The sequence below is a fragment of the Athene noctua genome, chromosome 1 (assembly GCF_965140245.1).
Source record: "Athene noctua chromosome 1, bAthNoc1.hap1.1, whole genome shotgun sequence".
NCBI lineage: Eukaryota > Metazoa > Chordata > Aves > Strigiformes > Strigidae > Athene > Athene noctua.
Window position 1 is genome coordinate 13,253,555 of NC_134037.1, and position 21,414 is coordinate 13,274,968.

The following is a 21,414-nucleotide window of genomic DNA, read 5'->3' on the forward strand; positions in this document are numbered from 1 at the left end:
TAGTGCCAGCTCTCAAAGATTGCCTGGAGGGTGACCACATCCAATGTAAAATATTTCTAAAATATTGGCAGAAGACGCTTGTGAATGACACAAAAACCAATGGAAGAGCATATAATGATACATAACATTAACTGACTTACTTAGCCAGGTGAGACAATTTCCATTTACCAGATTAATACAGCCAAAATTCTGCAGCTGTTCTAAAATAGATTTTGAGACAAGCAACAGAGCAGAAGTTCCTAATGTAATTCTGAAAGAAATTCATATATGAAAACTTTGTTGTATGAACTGAGTAAAAAATACAAGCAGGGTGATGATTTTACCTCTGTATGTAATATTGATGAGATTGATACTAGAATATTGTATACACATCTGGTGTCCATATTTAGGAAGAAAAAAGTTGAAAAATTGGAAAAGATGCAGAAAGGACCTTAAAAATCATTTCAGGATGGAGAAAATGCTTTGCAGTGGGGCACTGGAAATACTCAGTCTGTTTAGATTATAGTAGATTTAAGGGTGGCTTGTTTATATATGTGTGTACATTCATTAGGAAAAACACTGAACACCGAAAGGACCTTTAATCCAAAGAAAAAGGCCTAAAGAAAATCAGTGCATACAAGCTAAAACCAGACAAGTTTAGTTTGGAAATAAGGCACATTTTTCAGCAGTGAGGGAGATTAGTCAGAAAAAACAGCTACAAAGGAAAGTAGTGAATTCTCCTTCTCTTCATACTAATATTGGCTGCATTTCAGAAGGATGTGTTTTATCCAAAAAAAGGCTATTCCTTAGTCAGAGGTATTTGCTCAATTTAATATAATAAATTGCTCGATTAGGTCTTCTGAATTTAAATACTTTATGTAGGATACAACTCATTTGACTTTAGTTGTCTACAGTGCAGACATCTGAACCTCAGGTAGCCTAAGATTGCTTTAGAATCAACAGACACTTTGGGGGCTGGATTCATCTCACCCATTTTAGAAACCTGCATTAGTATGAGATTAATCCTGAAAAGTGCCTGTTTCTCTCTACTATAAAGGAGATGCTATAAAGGGAACAAAAGAGGCTATAAAGGGAATTTGAATAACTACCTCTGATGTAGATTTCCACGGAAAATGCTTGCATTCAGTCAGATGAATCCTACCTAGGTTTTGTGTCTGGGAAAGGCACTTTGTCAAACATTCCAGAGCAGTAAATCTAGTTCAGCGCAAAAGGCAGTACCTGGATTTCTGCTAGGATTAGGTGAGGTAGAAGTTTACAGTATTTCTTCTGTGCCTAATATGTAGCTGTTTACACACATTTATTTAGATTTTGTCTTACATCTGTTTCAGGCTCAAACATATATTAAAACCTAATAATAAAAATTTCTGTTTTCCCTATGTTTTAAAAGGAGATTTTCAAAAGGGAATTAAAGATGAGGAGTTGAATACCTTTATTCGCTAAGGGCCCATCTTTTCATTGTCACCCTAGTAATCCAGGCCAGTGGGAGGACAAAAAACAAAATGATATACAGTGTGAAATAAGATCTTGCTGTGATTCTGAATTTTGGGATGTTTTCCTGTTTGCTTTGAACTTCACATTAAAAGAAGACAGAGTAAATATTCCCAACAACAGAAGAAAAATTGAGAATGAAATAAGTCGCAGCTCTTAACAGACAACAAGCCTCAGTCAGTGGGAGCAGGCACACGAACACACACGGAGTTAAAGGGCTTGTGAAGTTTGATGGGTTTTGTGTTTGGAAATAAGCAATATCTCCCAAACCAGAGCCCTGGTCAACTTTTTACACAAACAACATGGCATGAAGTCAAGGGAAGATTTGCCTCAGGAAGGACTAGAGGGTTGGATTCAATGTACTGTTCATTATGGCTATTTTCCTTTTCTTTACAAGCCACCTGGGAATCTATCTCCCTGTTTCAACTGACATGAACTATTTTGTTTCAGCTTTATATTTTACTGTTCTAGCCTGTATGCTTTATTGATGTTGATTATAATTTGGTTGCTCACCAACTTAAATTGAAAGGAAAAGCTGCAATCCAAACCCATTTCTTCAGTGATTTAAGAACAGCTAACATGTATGATGCTTGCACCAAAATTTCTCATTAAATAGTTATTACTGAAATTTATATTTTTGTTAGGAAAACTTCTAATATCATAGCACATTTTACCTATATATATTTTAAACTGCATAATGCTTCTTCTAGATAAACTAATTACTTAAATGAGAAAATTATCCAAACAATGAAAATTCTTAGGCACTTAAAAGAGGCACTTGTGAAGCATCTAAAAAGGGTAAGATGCAGCCTGGACATTATATATTAGCTGTGTGCAATAATTAATTTTATAGATCTATGTAACTTGGAACATCTATTTATACTTACTGAAATAGTGAAAAGATTAATACACTTAAAATAGTAATAGAAATCTTTTCTTCCTAAAAATCACTTCATTTGTGGAACTCCTTGCTACAGGAGTTAGGGAAATAGGGAAAAAAACCCTCAACGTGTCTCTTTTAGATCACATTTTTAAGATTCTTGAGTACAATTGTAAAATAATGCACATGGAGTCTTGGAATTTTGTTGGTTAACTAATTAATAAACTAACACACACTTTACTATCTTTGTGAAGTTCAAAATACAGTTCTCTGTGCTGTTATTTCTATTATTTATAGAGATCAGCAGAAGCATAAAAAAATTACACTAGAGTCTAAAACCATATTTGAAGTCTTATGAAGCAGACACAATTTTTCACATATTTTCTCCCCTGAAAGAAGGATGAGGCCAAGAATGGACCAAGCATTAGATGAAACATTAGATTACTAGAAGATGGCCTTAGAGTACAAGATTGAATGTGACCTAAGATTGTAAATAGAACAGATGTAAACTGTTGACTACCCATGGTCAAGGAGAAAATTCTCATCTGGAGGGACTATTTCTACCAAATTGTCAGTAATGGGACATCTGGATCAAGCACTGGTTGGATGGACGGTTCCAGAGAGTGGTGGTTAATGGTTAAATCCAGCTGGCGGCCAGTCACAAGTGGTGTTCCTCAGGGCTCGGTGTTGGGACCATTTCTGTTTAACATCTTTATTGATGATCTTGATAAGGACATAGAGTGTATCATCAGTAAATTCGCAGATGGCACCAAGTTAAGCGGGAATGTCGATCTGCATGAGGATAGGGAGGCACTACAGAGAGACTTGGATAGATTGGATCGGTGGCCATCATCAATGGGATGAGCTTCAACAAGGCCACGTGCCAGGTCCTGCACTTGGGCCACGACAACCCCCTGCATGGCTACAGGCTTGGGGAGGAGTGGCTGGAGAGCTGTCTGGAAGAAAACGATCTGGGGGTTCTAATTGACAAGGAGCTGAACAGGAGCCAGCAGTGTGCCCAGGTGGCCAAGAAAGCCAACAGCATCCTGGCTTGTATCAGCAGTAGTGTGACCAGCAGAAGTAGGGAGGTGATAGTCCCCCTCTACTCGGCACTGATTCTGGGCACCTCAATACAAGAGAGATATCGAGGTGCTGGAGCGAGTGCAGAGGAGAGCAGCGAAGCTGGTGAAGGGCCTGGAGAATAAATCCTGTGAGGAGCGATTGAAGGAGCTGGGACTGTTCAGTTTGAGGAGGAGAAGGCTGAGGGGAGACCTCATCACTCTCTACAACTACCTGAAAGGACATTGTAGAGAGGTTGGTGCTGGTCTCTTCTCACAGGTGATTAGTGACAGAACAAGAGAAAATGGTTTTAAACTGAAATAGGTGAGGTTTAGACTGGACATTAGGAAAAAATTTTTCACAGAAAGAGTGGTCAGACAGTGGAATAGGCTGCCCAGGGAGGTGGTGGAGTCACCAACCCTGGGTGTGTTTAAGGGTCGTTTGGATGAGATGTTGGGGGATATGGTGTAGGGGAGAACTTTGTAGAGTAGGGCTGATGGTTGGACTCGATGATCCCAAGGGTCTTTTCCAACCTGAATGATTCCATGATTCTGTGATCTCTGCAGGTTTCTCCTAAGTATCTGACACTCCCTAGTAAATCATTATCAGACTTAAGAAAACTTTCATTTTCTGAAACCCAGTTCCAACTTTAAAATACTGATGCGGTTGTGCCACAGAGAAAGGCCAAGCTCTGGCATGCAATTGTCCATAAGGTTAAATTGTTAACACACCTTTGGTCTATGTCAACTAGCATTCCCCCAGGTGGTAGATGAGTGCTGTTCAAGGGGACTGTATAGGTCAGGAATGATTTCCAATAGACACTCTGGATGTGGCTAAATAGACGTTCTGGATGTGTTGTGCAGAGAAAGAGAGGTTTAAATGTATGGATGTGATCCATGCTGTGCCATCTGCCCTCAAGTCCAAAAAGCAGGCCCTGCACCACCCTACTAACAGCACAAGTTTAGTCTTTCTGTCCAAGAAATAATATAGTGATACGGAAATCCTGTCCTCTCTCCTTAGGAGGATGTGGGGAAACATCTCTTTTTAGGCATAGAAAATCCTAAGAACATCTCTGAAAAGGATGTGGGACCACAAAAACTTGCCAGTCAAAAGAATGGGGGAACCTACAGATGGATACTGCTTTTGCTGAACAAGATGAAATAGCACCATGACATGTCAACTGCTAGCAGCAGTGTGCTGCTGATTGCACAACTGGTGAGGTTGAGGGCAGCAGGATGGAAGGGTTGGGTTGGTGGTAGGAAGAGACAAAGGTTGGAGCAAGACTCTCATGGCAGTGTCCCTATGGCCTTTCTGGTCTCCTTCTTGGAAAGGTCAGCTGGCTTAGAATGTCTCACACCCATAGTGTTCCTACATTGGAGTGGCTGCACTGCATCCAGCAAAAAACTGACCTAGCCCTAAAGACAGATATGAAAAGCAGATGCCAAGATAAGAGCATAAGAACAGGGTAAACAGCTAGTAAAACTGCAGCTAGCTCCAACTGTTCATAATAAAGGGTCTTCCTGAGCTTAATGGATTTGTCTTTCTTGAATTTGATTGTTCCTCCTCTTGAATTTTGGCACATATAGCATCCTATGCCAAGGAAATCCACCGCTTAACTGCACCCCAAATGAATGAGCTTCTTGGTTTATGCGTCCCTTCTTCTAGCTCCAGCTAAACAATCCATTCTTACGGCCTCCTCAACATCACTTTAGGCTTTATAGCCCTTTTCCATATCCCCCCCAGTCACTGGTTTCCAGACCTGAGAGTACCTGTTTCTTTAGGTATTCTTCACAAAGCTCTTCCATACCCCTCTGCCTCTAAATCTTTTTCAGTCCTGCTGCTGTATTTCTGTGATCGTAGTACTGTGCACAACTTCTCTAGTTTTTGTGAATTTATAAAGTAGGTTATGTTGCTATTTTTTTTAAAAAAATCTCTATTCCATTCCTAATTCCTAACAATTGGAAACTGGCTTATGTTTTTGTTCCTTCCTCGTAATGTGAACTGATTGTGTCCACACACTGCAGGACTTTGAGTAAAGCCTGGCTTTGTACTTACCCCATGGACTTCTGCACAAACTAATTCACTGGTCCCTCATGATCTGCATTAAGTTTGTCTATCGCACTCTTCCCATTCAAGGGTCACAGCTGTGCCTGCCCTGCCACATCCCTGTCAGCACCTAGGAATATTCTCAGTCCTTTTCTCACTTCAGCCTAGGATAGCTTGAGGTATCCTACCACAAGGCCCAAATCTCCTCCTGCCCCCATGACAGCCTGAAACTTTTGGTATTCTTTAAGAGGAAATACTTTTTCAGCTTGCCTTAGATATGAAGAGTGGCTGCTTTACCATGTCACATTTATACTTTTCTACACAGTGACAATATGGGCAGGTTATGGGCAGAAGGACACAGCGTGAGGACAAAGAAGGATGTAAAGTCCAATGGAGTGAGTGTAAGCTGAAGAACCAGGTTTAGTGGATAGGAAGAGATGTTGGGTACTTGATTGATTGGATCAGTACTTGGACTATCTAAAAAATGAACCACAGGTTGTTTGAGGAGACACCTAATTGTGCAACTCCAGAACGGGTCCTGGAGGTGTCCCAATACACAGTGTGGACAGCCTGGGAAGCAGTTCTGTGGTGTGAAGCAATTAAAAGGTTGATGTAAAGAAGAACAGAATAGTCTATTCTCCAGATCCCCTGATGGCAGGAAGAAAAACAATATGTTTAAATTGCAGAAAGGGAGAATTAGGTTAGACAGTGGAAAGAATTTTCTGATGGTGAGGAGAGTTAAGTCCTGGAATAGCTCGCCTGGCAACTGGTGCAGTTTTTCTTGCTGACAGGTTGGAAGAACAGGTTAGACAAACATGCCAGGAATGGTTTTGGTCTACTCAATCATTTCTTGGGTCAAATGGAGAGATAAGATCACTTCTTCTGTTCTTCCCAGACTCACCTGATAGAATATTATCATTTTTCATCCCAGATTGCTGAAGATGAAAATGGATTCTTTTTCCATGTTCTCCACTACTGCAAAGAATAGCTTGTCATATCCGTCTAAAAATTCTGACAGACACAAACCCACATTCTGTGCTTGTAAAAGTGAAAAAACCCCACAATGAAATCAAAGTACCTGTGTCCAGTTCTGCCAGTTTTGCTTTGTGTGCTGAAACTAAGTATGACACATTTCATTTAATAATACAATATTTACAGAGTAAATATATTTACCCCATTTCTTTGGCAGTCTTTGCCTTTTATCTGTTGATTCTTTCACGAGCTGAAAAGTAAAATGAGTGTTACGGCAGAAAGCCTCTTTTCAGAAGTTGCAAATAGAAATCACCTCAGAATACCTCTGGTCAGAGTTCATCTTGGTTTGGTTTTGATTGCAAAATTACAGATATCTGCTTAAAGTATTACAGCCAAATGCAGGCCCAGGAGGGATTATATTCCCAGTTTTGAGATTAATGCATTGTACAGCCCCTGGATATGAAATTTAAAAACATTCTAAATAGTGGCCGCTGGCCGTTTTATGTGACAGCCTAAATTAAAAAGGTCTGCTTCAATCCCATATCCATTGAGCACTTTTTTAATAATGTTTTGCTGCACAGAAATGGTCTCTGCACCAAAATATAGCACTAAAATGAGAATTTATCCTGTATCAGCTAGGCATCTGGGATCTGTTTTATAATTCTACAAGGATGTGTAAAAGAAATAAGATATAGCTATCCAGTAGAATTTTTCCTCATTCAGAAAGATTATAGCTGAATCTTATTCCTTCTCCTTCAGTCCAAATATTTTCTCAATTTTTTCCTCAGTTCTTTGTTGACTGTTTATAACCTATGTGGAAAGCCTTAAACTGCTGATTGGAAATCGCCAACATTACAATGTCTGAATTCACAGGCTTCATTTCTGGCTTTCAGAGAAGTCATGCATTCAAGAATGATTAAGAATATCTCTGTCTCTTTAGACACCTACTGTAGCATGTAGAGTAATTCCCAGAATTGTTTCTCAGGTGTCACCTTCTCTATAAATACCCAGGTCTTTGCCAGTCTCTATGTTCAGACTCTCTTCGGCCATGAGCATGCTCTACAGGTCATGAACTGCTGGGAGGTGGTGTTCAGGCTACAGCCAAAGGCTTCACACTTTATTTTCAAGATTTTCTAGGAAACTCTATCTCACTAGTCAAGCTTAATCCTCTAGATATGTATAAAGCATAGCTAACATCAGCTACCAAAATGTGAAGGGACAGCTTGCTTTGAATGTGAAAGACGATTATGGGATATACACCTGCCTCAACAGGACACTCATCTGAGATATCATGATACAATTCTCCTTCTTGGAGCCAGGATGCAGGACACCTCCCACATCTTAGATTTAGTCTTAAATTCTAAACTGTCAGCTGGACACTTCTGCAGCTTTGGTTTTCCAGACAGGGTAGGGAAATCGTGTTAATCATCTGCCTGAGTTTAACAAACAGTATCACAAGAAAGCTGATGGGGAAGAGAGATAGCTATGGGGCTGTTACATTTCTTTAAGGATATTTCTGGGTATCTTTGGCTAAGTCAGCTGCCTCTGCAACAAAATCTATCCTCTTTCTATTCATGGCAGCTCTCTTCACAGTATTGCCAATCACCTCAGGAAACAATGTTTGCCTTGCTCAAGGAAACATGAAAGTAAAAATTGTCAGTGTTATAAACATCATAGATAAAGTAAAATATTTCTTAGGATCTTTATAAACATCATAGATAAAGTAATGTAAAAATATTTCTTAGGATCTGTGAAACAAAATTATGAGGAACTGAATTATTCTTGTTGATTTTCTGGGGAAATTTGCTGAGACTTCAGAAAACACTAAGTAACTCTCTTACTGATGTCCTCTGTTTTAATGTAATAATAAAGAGGGTTGTTAATAGCCCAGATATGTAAAGTACTCCAGGTTTAGAAGGAAAGACCAGATATTGAAGGTACATTTATTTTTAAAATATTTCAAAAACCTTCATGTAGAGATTGTATTTAAAATATGCACACTCAAGATGTAATAAGAGGTGTTGGTGGGGATGTTGGGAATGTCTTTTCCTTTGAAGTAAAGATAACATTTATGAACTTTGAATTTCCTTTTTTTTTTTTTTTTTTTTTTTCTCCACACAAAGTTTTTTTCCAAAGGCAGGAAAATGCTATTTTCTAATTCAGAGAGGAAGTGATGTGACATTGCCAATATCTTGACTTTGTTTATCTTTCCTTCCTCTTCAGGCTCTTTGGAGCTTCATGCACAGACAATAACAGTTCTATGGTTTATCTATAGCCAAAGACACAAAGACAATAAGACAAGGTGAGTGAAACTTCCTGCTGAGGACAATGTAGCATAAAGTGAAAGAAACAAAAAAAGAAGGAAAAAAAAATACATTGAATGAAAGTGACACAAAAAAATTACAGTCATAAGTAAATCATCTGTGTGATTGTCTTTCATACATAAAAATTTTCAAAAGATTTGTGTGACTAAAAGAGCAAAGGATATCCTGAAGAATACTGAGGAATTTCCACTTACTGTAGTTCACATGGATACTAACCACACAAGTGAAGGGAGATGTGCAGTGGTGAATATCTAGGAAAAGAAAGTTATCTAGGAAAAGAAAGTAATCTAGGCTTGACATAGTCATGTTGTACAACTCAACAATGTCAAAGAAAAGGTAATGAAGTTAGACATCAGGTGTGAGTGGGCTATAGTGAAAAGGAGCTGTGGGCAGGGGCTCCTGAAGCAGCAAAATGCTGTGAAGAGTGATAGAGAGGTTGCACTCGCATCCAGTTCCTGACTTCAAAACTCACAATGCTTTTTAGGAGGTCTTTGAGAGAGAAAGATTAGGAAGACACTGAAGAGGACCTTTAATTTGAACACATAAAGGTAGCATTGTTCCCATATGAAGCAATGGAATAGTAGTGCAAGAGGTAAAGAGTAAGGCTAAAACTAATGTGTGCTTGTAGTTAACATACAGGAGTCAGCTACAAGAAGGTACTACACACTTTTAAAAAAAAATATTAAAAAGCACAGAGCTATGTTAAGGGTGACATTTTGCCAAATCAGTGTGAAATATATTACCTAATGGTGAAACACTTTTCTGAGATGTAGGATAGCCTTAAGTAACCAGAGCAAAGAACAAACTGTGGACACTTGCTAAAGATCTTTGGGACTGGAAAGGAAAATGAACTGCTAGTTTTTGTTCAGCTGCTGAGGACTACAGAACTCTAGAAGTTAATGCAGTGGGGTCAGCAACTCCACAGAGAGCTGTTCTGCCTGTGCAATATATTTGTGCTGTATACCTCACCAAAACATCAGAAGGAATAGTACGTCTGGTGACAAACCGTGCTAACATTAAAACACTAGCTTATGTAGAGGAAAGAGCATTGGTCCAGAAGGAAGATCAGTCAGAAGAGTCATCCTGGACTCTATTCCAATCTGAACAGCAAAATCTGTCTCACAAATGCTCATTTCAACTTTAAATATCATTATTTCAGTTATAGTCACTCTCGATTACTATCAGTGGATAGTCCTGTGAAAAGACATTGTGTCATTCAACATCAAGCCTTCAAGTCAGTAGCATGTTAGAATCCGTGCTCTTATACCCTAGCTAAAAGCATCCTCCAGTATTATTTGCCTGATATTTTAAGATCCAGTCATCCAAACAGACAGCTGGACATGACCACCTTGAAAATCAAGTTGTGAATCACATTCTGTGGGTTACAGTAAATGCTCTTAGAAAATTGCCCATCTGAACCACTTAGAACGTATTTGCACATGGCGGCTGGAGTCAGGAACAGAATGACTGGCAAGCAGAGCAGTGAAGCAGTCCCATTAATGCACAAAGAGGATTAATAAAAGAACAGGGTTACTTTTTGTCTATGTTAACAACTAATTTTAATTTCCCTTTTCCTGTGCTTCTGCTGTTTCACCACACACCTTTCCACTGAGCAGAAGAGTAAATAAAAACTGGTCATACGGGTTGGCATTGATAAAATCAAGTTCACAAGCAGATATTTCAAACCCTTTATGAGCAAGGCCATGAACTACATATGCTGTTTGATTAGGATATGATGAAAAGAATTTATTAGCAGATGTGTATTCAGCTACACTATTTTACTGGCAGCTTTATGAGATTCTCTCCTAGGCTGACAGGTGCGGCCTGCCAGCTGCTTTATACGGTAAACAGGGGATGGAAAGCGTGCCATGTGCAATGATTTAATCAGTTACCATCAACTGCTAGAAAATAAACAAGGTTTTGTGCATTTCTTTCAGTTCCATGTATATTAATTGAAACCAAATATTACAAATGACACTGAGAGTATTGCTGATCAGAGGAGACTTAAATTTAATAGGACACAGCCATGTAATACATAAATATAATAAAACACAGTCATGTAATACATAAATATTTGGTTAAAAGATAGCAGAATTTTGTTAAGCTTGGCAATGGGAAGTCTTTTGAAGTCTCATTTGTCAGTTTCCATTCATGGGACAGTCAAATCTAGTCATTTGGGTCACAGCTGGCAAAAGTAAGATGATCCTCTTGGTTTATTGTTCTGATACAAAATTGTCATTACAAATTGAAAACACAGAGCAAATAAAAGAGGGCAAATGGGGAACTTGTGTGGTTACGTATTTTTAACTGTTGCGTCTGGCTGTACTTTGTTTAATAGGGGTTGCAGAATTCAAGATGTCTATATCCTGGGTCTCATTATTATTGTTTAAAATTTTCTATACCACTAGTTTACAACTAAAATGTTCTTTCTCAACTCAGTTCTCATATCCCATGTTTTCAGTGCTCTAAATATGTGTAACCTGAACTAATATTTTTAGTAAGTATCTGACAGCTGCATTGAAACTATTTTATTCCAAATATCTGCATGTCAAAATAGAGATATCTAAGATTTTTTTCTGCAGCAAAATGAGAATGTTCATACATTTTAAAGCAAAACTAAAACTGCTAAATTGATGCAGGAACATTTTACAAAGGATGCATTAGCTTTATTTTCTGCACGTTTATGACAAAGAATGTCATGAATACATTGTAATCAACGACAGGTTAAGAGCTGCAAAGCAGCTAGAAAACTCTCTAAACTCATTGAATAAATAATTATAACAGTGATCTGTTAAAAATTATGAAAATTGGAGCCATGACAGTATTTTGGAAAAAAGTGGGCATGTCTTTGAAGTGTCAATGCATTCCTTTTGCTTTTCTCAGCCTAAACACATATTCAGATTTGAGTAATTTTCTGTGCTGGTTATGAGTCAAGTTCTTGCAGAGAATCAGAGGTGTTAGAGAAGAAACTGAAACAGTAGCAAGAGACTTTATTCTCTGCCTTGTTTTCTGATTGTAATCATTTCTCTGAAGAAGGCAGAGATTATTTTTGTTCTTTTGCTGCCAACATTTTTAAAAAGTTTGCATTGCATTCTCTTGGGTGACCTCTTTCTGGCCTGGTACAGATTATTAAATTTCTAACCCACATCTTCTGAGAGATGTCGGTTATTGGACTGAGAAGCCAACTTGTGACTTCAGGTACCTGTTCTTGCTTCTCATTTGGGCCAGCAATGCATAAAGATACCATTCATTTGAGAGAAGGGACAGTGGTATTCACTGACTGTACTAGTTAACTATAAGAAACAAAATACTGTGGATAACCAAAGAGGAGGTAATGGAGAAAGGGTCTTGAACGTATGAATCAGAACTATGTTTTGGATTCAGAGGAGAAGGGAGGCAGCTGAAATACTTCAAAGAGCATGTGGAAGTGATGCTGTTGTGAATGGGTATGTCTGTGGATTGCAAACAATTTGGGGAGATGAGCAGCAAACAGAAGAGCTAAGGATGATGGAATGAATGGGTGGAAAATTGCTGAGAATAAATGCAGACTGGAAGTGGGAATTTTCTAACCCACAGAGGAACAAAGATTTGAAACAGTGCCATACTGGCAGGGATTAAGACTGAAACCTGCCTCCTGTTAAGAAGTGTCTTGCATTTTTGCAACGGGGACTCTATGATGCAATTTCCCAGGACTGGACTCAATGATCCAGGATGTCTTTCAGCTCTATATATTGCTGTGACTGACTGAGATGCTAAAAGGATAATTTAGGCAACACCAATTTTAATGATTTGAGAGGTGAGTTTCTAGTAATAACAGCCAGAGGATCCAAAGCCGTGACAATAACTGCATGCCATATTATGCAGAAATATGATATTTTATAATGGATTATGATGTACTTATTCACCTTCATTCACTCTTTTTCTCTTCATACTTCTTGGTGTATTTCCTTGATGCACAGACCACAGCTCAGTCTTTTCAGGATTTTACTAGGAAAAGTGCTACACCAAGAGCATGTGCTGTGGAACTTTTTAGGAAATAGTGTTTAATACACAGCCACCCTTGCAATCAGCTTTTGGATGCTTCAGATAATTTCTCTTGAGCAGTAACTCAGTCTAGACATTTCCATTCAAACATCCTCATCATATTGTTATTCTGCACATTTTTAGTGTAGGGTTTGCCTTAGGGCATGTATGTGTGGAAACACCCCTTCCACACAGATGCTATTTTCTGTGAAGTCACAAGAGAGCCTCTCCACCAGCCTGGGGTCTAGGCCAGCTAAGAATGGTACCTCCTGGGTTCCCCTCAGAGCCTGTAGCTATACTTGCAAAGTACATGATGTTGTGACCCTGAAGCTAGTGTAGCATGATATGGTTATCTCCACAGTATTAAACTCTCTTCACCTTCAAAATAAGGTGGCTACATTCAGATTCAACACTGGTAACATCTTTATTCCATACATTATTCCCAGATCACACCTGGGAATCATCAGGAAGAGTGCTAGTTATCTGGAGTCAAAATCAGGCAAGGCACCATTTAACATTAGAGATAATGGAGTTTTAGTGTCTGTGCCTGTGCCCTGTTTAACTTGCTGGTAAAAATGAAACCTTAGGACAAAGCTAAAAAGTCTGCAGTCTGGATCCACAACGACATCAGACTTCAGGATGTAATAAACCCATCATAGGAAACATTTATATTGTATGTCAAGCTCAGGTCAGCATTCTGGATCTGAACTCTAACTTACTGACAGTGCAAAAATTTACAGCCCGAAAACAAGGTTGCAATTCCCTTGATGGCAGGTTTTTAAGTCCTTGGGGCTGCTAAGGTCCAAGGTGAGACAGCATATGATGCTCAGGTCTGTTTTGAAGGCTGCAGTGAATAAGGGCGGTTTGAGAAACTACTTCTAACCATCTCCCAGCAGCTGGGCACCAGTAAGTTGTTCACAGAAATGGCCTCTTGAGGCACCAAGGAGTACGAGGGAGGTCTGCAGTGCTGTGCTCGGCTGGCGGGAAGGCTCTTCGCTATTGCCTGCTAGCTAAACCTCACACAGTAGCAACTAGTCCATAGGATTAAGACTGTGTTGCAAGTATTGCAGAGTGAGAATATAATATTGTCCTTGTTTTGTTCCACCATGGAGTCTGCAGTTATTCTAATCCTGTTGTATGTAAAGCTTTGTGACTGTTTCACTTGTCTCCAACGTAACGTACGTGTCATCTGCTGCACACATTGCCGTCTGATTTCCCAAGCAATCTTGCTCCATTCTTCCTTTCTACCTAAAAGTGAACTCTGCCATCCACGCCCTATCCCTAATTAGCTCAGGCACTGCATGACTCTCACTCACATCTGGTTTCATTATCAAAGTTTCTCTGCCCTACCTTGCCTCTAAACATCCCCAACAGGCAAGCAAGGACTGCCTTTATAGAAGCCCTCCACGCAGCTTCGCAGATAGCTGTTGTGCATGCCCAAGTACAACCTTAAGCACTCCTCTAGTGACTTTGGGACTTTTATAAGCATGAATATTCTTCAGTTTCCATAGGTGCAAATTCTGAGAAGTCACAAAAACCGTGTAAGTAACTGTCCAACTACTCTGCTTAAACGTCTGGAAAATATGATACAATTGTAATAACTGATTTGTTTGAGCTAAGCACGTGCACTGTACCTACACAGTAGTGGTCAGTATTTCCTAGATATTTCTGGTTCTCAGTGTCTGCCTATAAAGGGCAGCTTATTTCTCCGTTGTGCATTTCTGCTTGCTGCTCACCTCCCTGCTTTTACAGACCAGTGTACCTCCATGGAGCATAAATGCAGCAACACTTAAACCACTCTGGGTCCTTTTGGGCCCTAATGATTTTCTAAATAGAAGATAGTTTCTTTTTCATTCCCCAAATACACAGAAGGATCAGGCAACATTTTGTCTTAAGCACAGAGCCCACAGAAACATATTCCTAATATTATTTATATGGTATTTTTATATGGAGAGAAGTTATCCTCTGGAACCCTGCCAAGGACATTACACAAGTAGGTGAGGGCACAGAAACAACTGCTAATCTCAGAGAAGGCAATGTGCTTCTATCTCCTGGGTCTTTGTTTAAATTCACTGCTGCAGATTATATACACCACTGAATGTATTCTTCTTGGACAGATGAATTTAACCACCCTGAATCTGGGTTTACAATCTAACTTCAGGATTGCTGCAGCACGCCAAATCTGCAAATACAAGTTTTTTGAAAAGGAGTGATGGGATTCAGTGCTGAAACTAACAGCAAATTTTCAAACCCTGGAATTAAAATTGCCTGGTTTTGCAAAACTGGCAGATTTCACCATGAAATTTTTGCATTTTTTTCAGTGTTGACATCTGAAAAAAAAAAAAAACAAACCTTTGACAAAGGGGTTCAAAAAATGAACATGACTTGATAAAATATTTTCTCAAAACATCTTAACAAGAATTTCTCCACTTTTGCAGATAACACTCTTTCCTTTTTAAGGACATTCTTCTCATTACAGGCCAATGCTTCTAATCTGTTTTTGTTAATTTCCGCTAAATACAGTCACTCATTGTGCTCATTGGTTTATATACATGCTCAAATCCACCTACAAGATGGCATCAAGCACATTGGATGACATGTGATGACAAAACACACTGCTTGCTGTATACTATGTCTGTCAAACATTTCTACAAGCCATTAAATTCATACCCATCACAGAAGAATTCTGTGACCATGAAAACTTGGTAGGAACTCAGTTGAGTGGTAACAACCAGAGAGGGTGATGAGATTCAGTGTAACTACACTGAATAATGGTGTACATTAGCATTTGAAGGGCTAGGGTATTACTTTTAACTCAAACCTAGTTGTACTACTGTTAAATGTCTGCTTGGCAGAATAGCAAAGTGTTTGTCACGTCCAAAACATTCCTTCTGGAAAAAAAGAGTTTGGCACTACAGTGAAGGACAACCTGGGAATTGCTGATAAAGCAGAGGTGTTTTTCTCCTCCAAACAAAGATGCTAGAGTTAATTTGTTGCGGTTTTCTCTGCACAAAACCTATTATATGGGCTGTAATTTCACGGGATGGAGACTGTGAACTCCCAGGTCACTTGTAAACCGATCACTCCCCAGCCTCTCCTCCTTGTGCTTTTAAGTGTTTTGAGCCTGGTAAATTGAAACCTGAAGAAACGCAGAGCTCTGATCTTTGGGACCTCTAGAGCAAACCTGGACTTTTGCTGATTTGCTCTAGGAAGTAACTGCTTAGTTACCCCATAATTAACACCACAAAGCTGATCTTTGGAAGATAAAGTATGGGAGGTCAGAGACAGGATCAGGGAGAAGGGTTTCATTAGAACTGCAGCATTTGGGGCATGATTCTCTTCTCTTTTGCATCAGATTAATCCAAGAAGTATTTCACTGAAGTCGAAGGTGTTAGTCAACTATAAAATCTGTCTGGATTAGAAACAGGTTATTGCTATCACATCTAATGGATTTTAATCCACATACTTAGTAAACAAAGCAACAGAAATTGCTTTTTAGCTACATGACTAACCACACTTTCACTCTTATCTCACAGCAGTCTGCATTAGCACTTCCTTACAAGTTCCAATTTACAGCAAGGTTTCAGACACTTAAATAAGTATTCCAGCTGATCGGATTGCTTTAGCCAAGCAACTAGTACGGTAGTATTCATGACATTGAATATACTGTTAAACAAGCTTTTCATTAATATTTTGTTTAACAGTTTTTATTTGCATCTTGCTCATGAGAATTAAAACCACTGTCCAGTATTAAAAATAGAAGATATTTTTTATTCTTCTCTTTTTAATACTGGAAAAGGAAAACAGAAAACAAGAAAAAAAGTAAAGTCCAGACTCTCAGCTGGTGGAAATCAGAACAGCCCCACCTGTCTCTAATTTGCACTTTGGCAGGTTGATTTCAGGTTGATATCCAGTCTCTATTAATGAAGAGTCGGTCCAAATATGTGATATAATAAGTAAAAGAATCAGTTGCCATTTCTAAACTAAGTTTTCACTAACAATAACTAAATAGGTATGTAACATATATTTAGACATTCCTTTCCAACATCCAGTTTTAGACTCAGATTCCTGCATTCCACACAACTGTGGCTGTACCACACTTTTATTGTTGACAACCATTTGCATCAGAAATAAAGAATCATAATTTTGAGGTTACAGCAAGACTTATTTATACTACAGGACTGGGTCACACGACATTTTAAATTTACTGGATGAATAGTTTTTGTGTGTCCCTCATTTTGCGTCTTTGTCACACACTGCATCCCACATTCAGGCTTTGGCATGTGAGAGTTATGCATCCCGAAGACATTTTCCTCATAAAACTGGCTGTTTACTTTTTGTACAGCAACACCACAGAGCTAATGCTCTTTCTTTTTAAGAGGGTCAGGGTCCCTGGGTCTATTTTAAAATGAAAAATGAAGTAGTGCAGATCAACTAAACTTCAGAACATAAATCAAACCTCAAATAATGGAATGGGCAGCCTCTAATTTCTTACCCAGAATATGTTAACACTGAAGATGGATAAACAGCCTGTTAATTTTCTCTCTTGTTTTAATCTTTATCTCAAATGTGATTCTAATACACAGGAACAGAAGAGACATGAGTTTGTGAGTAATTTGGCTGCCAAAAATAAGTTTTGGCTTGCAAGCAAGAAAGCATCGTATTACCAGTTATGGACACAATAGTCCCTTTCTATGACTATACCTATGCTAATAAATTAACCAGTGCCAGGGAATATTTTGGGCACTGCAACTCGATCACTTACATAGTTAAATTGTAAGAATGGCCCCTGGCATGGTTTTGTTAAAATCACCTAGCATTTCCCAAACAATTTCCTGGCACAGTATAGAAGTTAATGTGGGAGAATGACCACTCAGAAGGCGGTTTGAAATAGTCCCCTTTTGGAAATAAAGAAAGCTTAATAATGCATAAATGTCAAGACAATGCCAGCTGGCCCCATGGTCAGAGAACAGGCACTGGCACTGTTTGCTTTGTTAGTATAAGCCTAGCCGTTACGACTAAGACACCTCAGCACAGGAACGCTGTATTTCTGGATGCCTCATCCCAGATACCCTACCAAGAGAAAGGAAATCCATGAAAGAAAAGAGCAACAGAAATGTCCAGAAGGGTTTTTCCCCACACTTAAAGCTTTATATTTTGTAGCTGACAGGGGATAATGGTAACACTGGGAATACCAAGACCTTGTGCAGATATTCCTGACTATAAATAATAGTTGACCTCTAGTCATCATATGGCTGCATAATTATTTTAGGTACCTCACCCCAACTCAAGATACCTCCAAGAGTTTCCAAAACATGTGCAGATCCCCTCTCTAGGGCACACATTAGCTGAGCAGTAGAGCAGAGTGCAGAAACCCCTGTGAGGTGTACACACACTGCATAGGGCAGTGTTGTGGAAAGCAAACAGCAAAGCCATGATGGCATTTGCCAGACTGTTAAACCTTGCTTTCAGTTCAGGGACTACTGAAACCTTTGCTTTCCAGGTCTTCACTGCTAATCCTTGGGTACAGATGCCATATGCCTGTGCTGGACTCCTCTGCCTATCTCACCAGTGATGCCGAGGGCAGCAGATATTCCTAGACTATCACTAAGACCACAATAAATAATAAAAAGTGGTCCTCCCTCTAGCCATTTCCCAAACAGTAAGAGCAGCTCTCCATATTTCCTCTCAGTTTAGTGTGTCTTTGAGGGTTGGTCTCCACCTGCCTTCTCTGTTGCTTATCCTCCCCAAAGAGAAACTGTAGCTGTAGACCAATGTTGAGGGCACTCACTCTTATTCCACTGAAGAAGTAAGCTTTGTTTTTGCCAGAGGAAAGAGGGATCTTTTAACTAACCCACAAAGTTATTCAGCCAGACCACTGGTAGCAAATGCGGGTCTGAAGCACCTCAGGTAGAAACAACAAAAGCATGTTTGGGGTATGCATTTTCTGTACAAATGGTAAGATGCATCTCATGCGAGGGAAACAGCTTTAATATCTGAAGACAAGTCTTCCTTCCCTGGGTAACCCTTCCTCTAGACTGCTCAACATGAAGCCTACCACAACAAAGTTGATATGCAAATCGCCTACACTTACCTCCCAGAAGCTGCTGGTCTCAGCTACTGCCACTACAACTCCTAACAAGAACAAGAAAGGAAGGTCTGTACTCCGCCATAAACTCAACCACACTCAGCCCATTGTAGTTCATCATGGGCTTCTGAACACTTTATTAAGCAAAGGGCATAAGGCCATAATCAGTAAGGAAGGAATGCAAGAGAATTCAAGTGGAGAACTTCAGAAAAAAACATCACAACAGAAACTGCTGTAGAGTGTTCTTCAAGTCATGTCTTCTTTTTTCTTCTTTTTTGAGGCAGAATAAATTACTAGAAAAAAAAATAATGGTGGGGAATGGTTCTATTTTGAAAATAAAGAACAATAAAGAATGTCTCAGATCTTTGGAATCTTTGTTGGCCGTCATTTCATGAAAAAAAAAAAAATGGGAGCAATATACTGTTGAGGACAGCTAAAGGGGGCTGAGTGGGTATGTTACTTGACTCAGACCTTCCAGCTAACAAAACTCCACTGTCAAAAACCTGTCAGGGGAGTTCCTGTATTCAAACAGACAGCAAATTAAACATATCGCTAACCTCAGGGAACCTAGGAATATCAAAACAAGGGATATTTTTAGCCTATTTAGCTACTTGAGGGTGGCAAGTGTCTGCTTTCATTAAAATCTTACAACTGCTTCTCCCAAATGTCAAAATTGTAAAGCTGTTGACTGATGCAGCTGAGATAACCTGGACAATGAAATCCCACTGCTTTAGGTGACAGTGGTCTCCCCATGACAGTGCTATAGAGCTATTTTATCTTTAAGGGAAATTAGGATTCCTTCCAAGTTTGATTAGGATAACTTCATGATCCAGCTCATGTCTTGGGTAGCTCTTTAGTTTCAAGAAGAGGGTATGCACAGTGGGTGAAGAAGTGTACTAGTCTAGTCTGGAAGTTCTGCTTATGCCTTCACTTCATGGACTTGCTTTTTGCTTCATGAGTTTCAGGACTGGAAAAACCAAGGCCAGGATTTCCAGCCGAGTAAAAGCTCATGCTATGCAAATCAGAAGGAAAAAAAATAAAAATAAAAAAAAAAGAACATAAATGGCTCAGCCCAAACCAGCAGTTCAAAAATACTTCCACCATGGGCAAGAAGCCAACAGTAATGTTGGAAAATACAGAACAGAATATGTACAAAACCAGCTTTGTCGTTGTGGAAATGCATATCAGAACATGGAGAAAATCCATGTCTGAATTAGAAAAAATAAGGTCAGATGTGCATGTGCACACTGATACATGGAAAGAGGAATTTCATTCCTTCCCTGAGTAAAGAACTTTATGCTCCTACTTCAAATATCATGATTTGATTGCATAGGAATAGGAAGATGAAAGTATACTCTGGGCTCAATTCCTTCCTACCTGTCTCTCTAATGGATCCTATGAGTTGATGGGGAAGAACATTTCACAAGTTAATCTAGTATTTTAAGCTCCTTTGCATTCTGGGGCATCAAACAAGTGCAGGGATATTACAGACCACAGGAACTGTTGTTGCTTCTGGTCCAACCATTCTCAAAGCTCAAAGAAGAATTGAAGGTGTCTGGACTATGAGGAGAAGATAGTAAGCTGGGAAGTCTATTTAGGGTAGTCATACAGGAAGATATGTGACAAAATAATTTCTTAAGAACGGGGCATTCTTGCACATAGGGTCAAGGGGATGGCTGTGGAAACAACATGTGTGCTTATCCATCTTATGCTTGACTAAGCCAAATAATGTCTGGCAGAGCTAAACGTGCACAGTCTACAGCAGCCAGAGCTGGCACTTTGTCAGGCTTGCCCAGAACATGAACCTGAAAAGTCTGGGATTCAGTTTGGAGTCACAAAACCACCATGTGTGAGGAGGCTCAGAATGCCACAACTAGACTGCACTTACATAAGACTATTAAATTAATTAGTCTTGCAGCCCAGTACAAAATGTAATTCAATCCTGGTGATAGGTTGGTAGATTAATCACAATTTACAGCCTTGTAAAGGCAGATACAAAAAAAAAAAAAAAAAAAAAAAAAAAAGTATATAAAAAGAAAGAAAGGAAAAGAGAAAGAAAAATATTCCAGTACTCAAAGCCTTTAGCTTCCAGTAATAATTAAATGTATTGATGACATTTTTGAAAGAGAAACTATTCTCCTTCTTTCTCACTTTTCCAATTGAACATAAAACTCGGTTTTGACTGCTTTCAGTTTAAAAAAAAAAAAAAAGAAAGAAAAAACAAAAGCAGACAATTTGGGTATTTCTTGTTGAAAATAAACTTTGATAACTAGAAACTTTTTATTTCCTGGATTCTTTTTGAACAATTAAAAAATGTTGATGAAAGTGATTTTTCATTGAAAAAATCTTCAACTAAAAAATTCAATAACGCCTAGTGCTAATCTGGGGCTATTATGGTCTTGTAAATGACACATGAACTTTCTTACACTGGTTTATTTTCTAGAAAATCAGAAAAAAAGCTTGGATTTCAAGATGGTGAAAGTCCATTATAGTCTTGAGAACTCACAAAAAACTTTGTAGGGCCTTTGAGAAGT